The sequence below is a fragment of the Panthera uncia genome, assembly GCF_023721935.1.
Source record: "Panthera uncia isolate 11264 chromosome B3 unlocalized genomic scaffold, Puncia_PCG_1.0 HiC_scaffold_1, whole genome shotgun sequence".
In the NCBI taxonomy this organism is placed as follows: domain Eukaryota; kingdom Metazoa; phylum Chordata; class Mammalia; order Carnivora; family Felidae; genus Panthera; species Panthera uncia.
Window position 1 is genome coordinate 62,570,678 of NW_026057582.1, and position 10,000 is coordinate 62,580,677.

At 39.8% G+C, this 10,000-nt stretch overlaps 1 protein-coding gene across 1 annotated transcript in view; it reads right to left on the reverse strand.

The window, feature by feature from the left end:
• Window positions 1-10,000, reverse strand: part of NPAS3 (neuronal PAS domain protein 3) — an 857,895-nt gene that overhangs the window by 58,237 nt on the left and 789,658 nt on the right. The gene's annotated exons all lie outside the window — the stretch shown is intronic.

Here is a 10,000-nt window from a genome sequence, read left to right on the forward strand (position 1 = left end):
GAATTGCGAGATCTCATGAATTGCGAGATCTCATGAATTGCGAGATCGTGACCTGAGCAGAAACCCAGAGTCAGATGATTAACTGACTGAGTCACCCAGGTGACCCGATAATACAGATGATTCTTTTGTTTAAGTAACAGGCTTGTAAGGCAAAGCACTTTGCAATGGGCCATTCTTTTAGTCTGATGGTGGGAGGACATTCATAGAGAGGTAGGAAAGATGTGACTAGTTCTTTGTCCCTCAAGGAAGTTACTACATAAAAAGATAGGAAGTCCAGAATCCTGGCTCTTTTCCTTTACTGGGAATGAGTCAACACAATTTCTTCTAGAATGTTGTATAGTATGTCTGAGATACAGGTTGGGTTCAAGCCACAGTGGTAGCTTGCCTACCCAGAGGGTTCAATTCATGTGCATATAGATAAGATACTTTAACCAAACTGTAGAGCTTTATGGGTTATAAAAGTCTAGAAGCTCCAGGGATGAACAACATCAAACTGGCCTTGCCTCTACTTCATTTCTTACATTAAAGGGCTGTATTAGCCTTGCCATGAGGCTAAATCAATTCCAAAAAAAACAAAACAAAAAAACCATGCACCATGTCCCTTTTTTATTAAAGGGACCAATGATGTATTTCAGTCATATTTTGTCTCTTAAATTCAAATAAATATTCAAGACACTTGATCAGGGAGAAATTTCCTAGAAATAAACACATTTTCTACATTCAGAAGAAATCATTCATTATTCTAGAGCTCCTATAACTTGTAGGAAGTAATCTGAAACATAATTGATGAATTACTATTTTCCATAGTTACAAGTGCATATGCAGAGGTGTAGAAGTTAAGATTTTGGACTGTCTAGATCAATTCACAATATGAGTTCCATAAACATTAAGCCTCACATATGGACATGTATTGCATGCTTACTGTGGGTCAGGCATTGGGGTAGTACTCTACCTACATTATGTCACTGTATCTTACAAGACCCTTATGAAGGAGGTTCTACTGAGACTTAACAAGAGAAGAAATAGATGGTTAAGAAAGTTAAACAATTTACTTAAAATCACTGAGTTAGAAATGACAAGACTAAGTCTGAATCCGCGGCTGTCGGACATCATAGCTCAGTGCTTAATCACTCTTTGGTATAGCAATTTTGAAGGAATGAAGGTCAAACAGAGTAATTTGGAAGCCCTTGCAATCTGTAAAGAGTTATGTACCTGCTACTTCAGACCACTGGATCAAGAGATAACCATTAGGGCATTTCACACATCGAGTGCTGGGTCCAATAAGTGACGCACTGCTTATGTTGTTGCCTTTTTATTTCTTCAAGACTGTAAACTTTGCTTTTAAAACTTATTTATTGGGTAAAACTCTCACAATAGATTATATTTAAAGAACTGTCAGATTAAGACTATATTTACAGAGACATTGATGATAATTCTGAAGGGCATTAAAGAGATTACATACAGAGTTGTTAATTTTTGTATCAAAGATGTCATTTTCAAAATGATCACGACTTTCATTATTCTCAGCTACCAAAGGCTCAGAAAGCCAACCTGAAAAGATCCAGCATTAGTCAAATGGGATGCTCGTATTTCTAGCTTCTTTTGAAAATCTCTCTGATGAAAAATGAAGTACCTATAAGTTAGCAACATACTCGGACTGCAGTTATTGACATACGCAGAATTTACAGACACTTCACAGAATGGCTAGTGATTATGCCTCTAGTTGGTAAAATAGTGAGCTGATTAGTCCCAGCAGAAAGGACACATCCCAAGCTAGAACTACTGTCATGCCTTGGTAACGGGAAATAAATTCTTTAAGATCAGAAACAATGTCAGTTGTACTTAAAATGACACCAGGAACCACATTGAAATGGACAATTGTGGGGAGGTGAGCAGGGAGTAAAAAGAGATAATAGGATTTAAAAAATTTGATGTTATTGGTTCTCTATTCTATTTGCATTTTTCATCAGGATAACCTCTGCCTGTAAGTTCTACCCTGGAAATTTTTTTTCTCCTTCAATTTATTCTGGGTGTCTGGGTTGATTGAAAGGCAATGAATGCATAGTCTTAGAAAGCCTGAATGGGTTGACAGAATTTTTGGTGTCTCTGAAAATTCATCTATCGATTTGACAAGACAGTTACATTTTGTGCAGTTTGGAAGACTGTAGTCATCATTTCAAGACAACACAAAGCCGAAGCAAAGGCTTCGGGAGAAGTACTGATATGTCTGGACATTTGGAACATCTCTGAATCTCAGATGGGGAAAAGCATCCAGGTAGCACCTAGTCTGTCCACAACTGACTAGGAGGCAGAGAGACCCCTAACTGATAAGTTTAGTGTGTGCTCTTAGAAATCTCCAGGGAAGGACTACTATCACACTGCCCCTTAAATAAGTGCTAGGCATACCTCTAAGCTATACTTTTCCTGCTACAGTTAAAACTCACTGCATATGGAGTGCCTGGGTGGCTCAGTCAGTTAAGCATTGGATTCTTAGTTTTGGCTCAGGTTGTGAGCTCATGATTTGTGAGTTCAAGCCCCATGTTGGGCTCTGGGCTCTCTCTGTGTATGGAGACTTGGGATCCTCTCTCTTTCTTTCTCTCCCTCTCTCTCTCCCCCCCCCCCTCCTGCTCGCCTTCTTAAATAAGTGAATAAATTTTAAAAATACATATATAAAAAATGTTTAAAACTCATTGCATACAGTTACCCACTTGGGCAAAGAAAGAACCAACTCCTTGTAATAACACTTCTCTTATCTTTAGCAATCTTTGTGAGAAATGATGGGGTTTACTGGAAGGCAGGGTATCAGCAAATACTGTTCTAATTTTCAGAAAGAGTCTCAAAGTATTAATATCCAGAAAAATATCCTTTAAAGATGATTTAATAGAAAGAAAATGGTAAATCACCAAATGCCAATATGAAATCATGATGAATAAGTGACGTCAAAAAATGACTCGATTTTTTGTTTTCTGAAAGGAATCTCTCACTGATGGCTCAAGGGAATGTTGTAGATGTGGTACAATCTGATTTTAGCAAGGCACTGGTAAAGAAGAACAATATCCTGGCAGGCAAGATAAAGGCATGTGAGGCAGATCATGGTATAGTCAATTTGGGTCATAGCTATTCCAATGGTCACATCTAAAAGACACTGACGTTAACTAGCAGGGGCTCTAGTAGTATGTTATACGTCTCAGTACTGTCAACATTTTCATTGTTACCACAGGGGGAAAAAAAAGAGAACATGCAATTTAATTCAACTAACATTTACTGAGTGGCAACTACAAGCAGCATACTGTGCTGAGGGGAGAAAGTAGAATAAGAAATTACCCAGTATCCAATGCAGTATATTGGAAAGAAGAAGGCATTTGAAATCTGAAGATCTGGATATTTCTGTTTTGTTATTTACCACTTATGTGACCCTAGACAAGTCAATTCATATTTCTGTGTCTCATTTTAACCTATTTTCAAGTTAGGAAAATAGACATAATTACCTAAAAGAATTATTGTGAAGTTCATATGAAATTATAGATAATACTTCACAAAAAGGAGAGAAGATGCTTAACTGAGCATGTGTTACCTCTCTTAACCCGTAGGAAACTTCTTCAGGTTATATATTATTATTTACAGGTGAGAAAACTGAGGCACAGAGAGCTGAAATCTTAAAGCTGTTGTAGCACAGAGGAAAAGGAAATAGGGGCATCAAAGGAGATGAAAAAAAAAAAAACCTAATATTTCAGTGATGCCATATTGGTTGTGTAAGAATTTTCCAGATGCATGTGTAGCAGAAAGGCATCTTAAGAAAAGAAAACAGCATGGCCAAAAGCATAGCAGTGTGAATATTTAAAGTATATTTCAGGAAAGATGACTGGACAGATTTTACCAGAGCATCAGTAGTAACAGTTCCAGGAAAGAATGATGGAGGGGCAGCTGGGTGGTTCAGTCGGTTAAGCGTCCGACTTTGGCTTGGGTCATGATCTCACGGTTCGTGGGTTTGAGCCCCACGTTGGCTGCTGTGCTGACAGTTCGGAGCCTGGAGCCTACTGTGGATTCTGTGTCTCCCTCTCTCTCTGCCCCTCCCTCACTAGTACTTTGTCTCTCAAAAAAAAAAAAAAAAAAAAAAAAAGTAATAATGGTGGAGACGGCAGTAGAAAATGTAAGCTGGTACCAGATTCTTGAATATGTTGATCCTATGAACCAGTGATGATTTAGGAGAAGGAAACATGATGGAGGCTTTGGGAAGATATTCCAGGGAGCAGTGTGCAGAATGGAATGGAGAAGCAAAACTTTTTGGGAGGTAATTTGGGAATTTCTTACAACAGATCCAGAAAAAGGCATTAAGCTAGAAGATTGGAAATAGAGATAGGTGGAGTCAACCAGTTTTGGCGGCACATTAAAGTGGTGGATGATCAAGAGGGAGAGAGATCGATATCTTAGTTACTGTGGACTTTATTAGCAAAGCAAACCAAGCACTAAAATTCCAGATGATTGGAACTGTAAGTAATAATTTCCTTCTGGTTTGCTATCGTCTTGAGAGTTCTCGATATACACATTCCGTTAAGAATACATTGCATATGAAAATCCTTCAACTTTAAAATTTACCTAGCTGTGATTTTGACATTGAAATCCTAGTGATGTAACTTGCCCACCTAGGTGAATAGGAAGAAAAGGAGGACCATTTACCACTGAAAATAACTCTTAACTATAGATATAATTTTTAAATATTAGGTCTAATTTTTATTAAATATTTTCTAAGAAATACTTTTTCAGAAGATTATCTGCATAAGGCGATCAAAGTGTAAAAAAACTTGGTTTTGGGAGCACCTGGATGGCTCAATTAGTTAAGCGTCTGACTCTTGGTTTTGGCTCAGGTCATGATCTCACAGTTGGTGGGTTCAAGCCCCCTATATGGCTCTGTGCTGACAGTGTGGAGCCTGCTTGGGATTCTCTCTCTCTCCCTCTCTCTGCTCCTCCCCTACTCTCTCTCTCGCGCTCTCTCTCTCACCCCTTCTCTCAAAATCAATCAACTTAAAAAAATTTCTTTTTTTTAAATTTTGGTTTTGTATTTTGTCACTCTAGGAGTTGATATTTTTTGGAACAGGACTTCAATATATATTAACACTAAATGAATAAAAGGGAAGGAAAAATGAGGAGGAAGGAAAGAACTATTGTAATTTTGGTGAAATACGTTCTGGGAGGTGCACTAATTTGTTTTTTTAATAAGAACCAAAGATGTCCTCATATTAAATAAGGTTTTGTAACCTGAGATCACTGGATTCACCTCAGGGATTCAAGAACTTACTGATGCAAAATGAATTTACCTTGGGAGAGGCTCTACAGATGTAATCAAAACATTAAAAGGATTTATGACACCCCAAATAAAACAAATTACTAGTAAAATCAGGGAAGTGTCTTTTCTCACAGAACAGATACAACCATGAATTGCAACAAATGAACAAGTTCTAATTTAAAAGGCAGCTCTGTGCTTAGAGAAGGCAAAGAGTTTTCTTTAGCTAATTAGCATCCTCTCATTTTTTTTTTGCTTTTGTTACTTCACGTCTAGATACAGGTATTCTTAGAGCTGAGGTATATCGGCAATCCTTATAAACTAGTGAACCTACAAATTGTTTTCTCTATTACTTATGGTTTCTGACTCTATATTATAAGGAGACGGGATAGGTTACAGAAATCATTTAGTTGGACACTTAGCTACGGGCAAATCCATACCCAAATCATCCCAGATAGGGGCTGTTTTTATTTTTATTTATTTTTAAATTAATTAATTAATTTTTTAAAAATCCGGACTTCCCTTCTCCTCCCTTAGTAATCTGTTTATATATGTCATAGCAGGAACCCTCGGCATTTGAGGATTTTCACCTGTGCGGTGAATTGAGCGACATTCTCAGCATTATGTAAACATGACAGAGATTCTCTCCCTTTGTCTCTGTTTCCCAGCCCAGGATGCTCTGCTGTGCCATTAGAGTTAGGACATCATAATGTGTGTGCCTAAAAACCTCCAGAAATGACAGTGGTGCTGGTGGGCATTTAAGAGTAGATTAGAAAACTGACAGTCCCATGCTAACAGAAACTATTCTCCAAAGACAGGAGCTAAGGAGGCGACCCAATTAGTCTTTACTTCTCTAATTTCCCTGATTACATATCTCCTTTTACCCCCTGTGCTATACCTAGTAAGTTCCCCCAGACATAGACCTAATCTAGAAGGCAGAATATTGACGCAGTGCAATTTAAAGGAGAGCTGTGCTATGCTAAGATATGTGGCCAACAATGGGGCCTACACAACAAGAAGCCCCTGAGGCATAAAAAGTGGCTGGTCCAGATAACGTGCTACAGTGGATTTCAAAGTAAATGAGGACAGAGACAACTAAATGTCAGCTCGAGGCTGGGAAACTTCATTGGCATGAGGGCAACTTTCCTGAGGCCCAGGGAGCAGAAGCAACAGTGGCCTATATCACACTTGATGCCTGAATTCGCAGACTCAGAGTGGCTCTTCTTTGGCTAGAATTCTTGGTTATAGGTACCTGGGTGGGTGTTAAAATCCCTGGGAAGGAAGGTAAATCTCTGCGAATCTCCATCAAGGAGTGCTGTCGGATATGCAGAGCCACAAAGAGAAGGTCTTAATCAGGCCAAGAGGTTTTTCTTTTCAAAATGTAGACAAATTTTCCGTATGTTGAGGTCTAGCTCATGCTGAGCTTTTCTGTGGACTTGATCTGTTAAGCATTGACACCGAGGGTGGAGAGGGCAGGCTCTGGAGCCTCACTGCCTGGCCAATCCTGGCTCCTCAGTAGCTACTTAAGATCTATGCCAACATGGGCCAATACTGAGCCTATTAAAGCCTCAGTTTCACCACCTGCACAATGGGCATAATGATAGAATGTGAAGTTTGAACAACGCCTGGTACAGAGGAAGGTTTTAAATGCTGTACGGATTGGATAAGATACGAGGTGTTTGGCAAAGTACTCGTGGCAGAGTCCATGTTTAACAAGTGTTATCTTTGCTGCTATTATTACTGCCAGTGATAACAACACTAAAGAAAGTGTGGCAGGTAAGATGATGGACCAAGGCAGAAAAGTTGCATATGCCAAGGTCACAGGAAAACTGGAGAGAAGTATAATGACCTGCACTGGGCATGGCTTAACATCTTGGAGCTTTATGGGAAAAGAAAGGAGCAAACAATGGTAATAAATTAAGAGGAATATTGGGAGTATGGTGAAATTATCATCACTGCTTCTTTTTATTTGTGCTTATTGTGTGGTGCTGGGGTGATTACCAGTTTTATTTGAATGTTTTATAAGCTGTTAGATTTATTTACTGAGAATGAACAGATAAATAGGGATGTTATTCAGCTGTGTGTCATGTCATGGCTTCTCATCAGCTCTTCTGCTAACTTGCAGACAAGGTTAATTAACGAGGCAAGGGCATCGTGGAGGAGGAGGGGTAGAGCTGGATCTGTTGAACGGTTCATCCTATTGGGGGAAGACGGGATGAATCAACTCTCACGTTAGCACTCCTGGGCATGGGGTAAGGTACTGGATGGAGACTTTCATGAAGTCTTGAGAAAGACGGTCTGACAGGGTATGTCAGAGGAGTATGATCACTTTAACACTACAGGGTTTGATGGAAGCCAGAATAACTTCTCTTTTCCAGTCCTGGATGTTCATGGTTGTCCCTTTTCATATTTTGTTTCTTGAAGGTGCCTTCTTATAGCAAGGTGTCTTTAATCCTAAACCCAAGGAGCTTTGGAAACACTGTTGTTCCGTTTCCATAGTGGTCCTGCTCTCACTTACCACTCATAGGTCACAGTCACCTCCTCAGCTGGATGTTCCGCGACTCTCGTATCCAAAGTGGTCCCCACCAGCCACACTCACCACCTTTGCTTTACTCTCAGCAAAATAGTTAGCCTAGTGGTTCAGTGCATAGGGCATGGAGCCAGACTCACAGAGTTCAAAGCCCAGCCCTGTCCCTCTGATGTGTGAAGTTGGGTATGCTGATTAACCTCTAGCCTTATTTTCTTTACCTGTAGAGTGGGAGCAATAAAAATACCTTCTTCTAGGATAGTTGTGAGTTGCATAGACGCTGCATCATGCTGAGCATATTGTAATATGCATAAGTAGTAGTTACTGTTAGTTTGGACTTTATTGCTGTCTGAAATCACCTTCTTTATTTGTTGTTATTGTCTGTCTCCCGCTGTTAGAATCTAAGTACCATGAAAGCAGGGACTTTTTACTGTTTAATGCTGGATTACGGGATCTAGAACAGGCTCCAGACTGGTAACTCAATAAAAATTTGTTGAATGATCTATTAATATTTAAGAAATGATCCTGTCCAATTTCAGGTCATGCAGCAAAAACCGCTTTACTGAGCTGACCAAATGGCAAAACAAAAAGAATGCAAGCTACCTGGTCTCTTGCCTGGACTGAAATACAAAGCATTTCTCCACTTGCACAGCCCCCTTTTTTGCAGATTCCAAATTTTGCAAGGCTTTATGATCTCTAGTTGGTCATGTGAAAGCAGTCATTTTTTATCATTCAAAAAATTAAATTTTCTAATGATACTGAAATATACTCCATATTACGCTTTCTAACTACACTTTACCTGTCCTACCCTTCCTCTTTCCTGGGACATGCCCCCTACAAAGCAGTAAAAACCACTAAAAGTGACAAACTAAAAGCTGAAAGACAGAAAACAGGTGAAAGGAAGCCTTACAGCTCCTAAAACTAGAATGGATCTTTCTCGCATTAAAATGACACTAAGCGCTACACCTGTAGTTTGCTTGTAGAAATTTCAAACTTGCTAATGCTTTAATAACGAATAAATGTATTGTGTTCAGGAAGGCAGGAAAAATAAAAATAGTCCTGAGGATAGAGTCTGGATTTTTCCCTCCACGGTATCCCTTTGTAACAGGCCTCTGAAGGGTAAAGCGCCTGTAGGCAGAGCCGTCCTGAGCCTCTCCTTCGCTTCGAACCCTGTTAAAGGTTAAGGGTACGTTCCACCTGTGCCTTTCCGACGGTAGGCCAGCTCAGCTAAAGGTCGTTCATGGAAACGCCTGCTTCCCCACCTCCTTCCTCTTTGTCTCTGAAGAATTCATGTCAGAAAGAGTACCTGGTTCTGACTTTCATGCAGCTGCTGGTTTCTGGTGACTTGTATACGGTTTTTAAGCCCAACGACTTAATGACTATTACCATCCCTGACAATGCTACGGTAACCCTACAGAACCGAGTTGTCAGAAACTCTCAACCCTAAATTGGAAGAGGTCATGCCGGCCACATCTACAGTCCATTCTGTTGCTGTTGGTCCTCCCATATACAGTAAATGTTGTTTGAGAGACGGGTTGGTGTGTTGTAAAATTGATAAGATTCAGGTTGCCAAAGGCGTGTCATAAATTTCATAGGTCTTAATTTATGTTGCTATGGTAACTGAAGTGTTGGAATTTCCCGAGATTAGGAGGCTTTATATTCTTACCCTTAAAAGGATGATAATGTAGATTATGACTCCAGACTTGGTCCTTGCTGTTGTGGGGAACATGTACTCTGTATGTTGAGCGTCCTGTGTCTGCCAAGGTATGACCGATGTGGAGTAAGTGTAATTACAATGAAGAGTCCTGATGCCTAACCTGATTTTCTTTTTTACACGTATGAGTCTGGGCGGCCAAGATATTATTAAAATGGACAGTCTTTACCAAAAGAGAAAGGGGGAATTTGAAGAGAGAAGTGGAATTCCTCTAGTCATTCTAGAACACTCACCTTAAGGACCGCTATGAATTTGGTTCACTTTCTCCATCAAAGTGAATTTCTAGCGAGTGCTGAAGACCCTGGTGCATTATTAACAAGTGTTTCAGGAAAAGACACCATATTGAGGCATTTAGTGCCTCGGCAATGTCTGAAGTGAGAACGAGTCATGTAATGAAGCCCCTACCTTGAGACGGGAAAACCACTAAGAATCCTACGGGCTGCTCAAGATCATAGGCGTTAATTATGTGGTCCCAAAG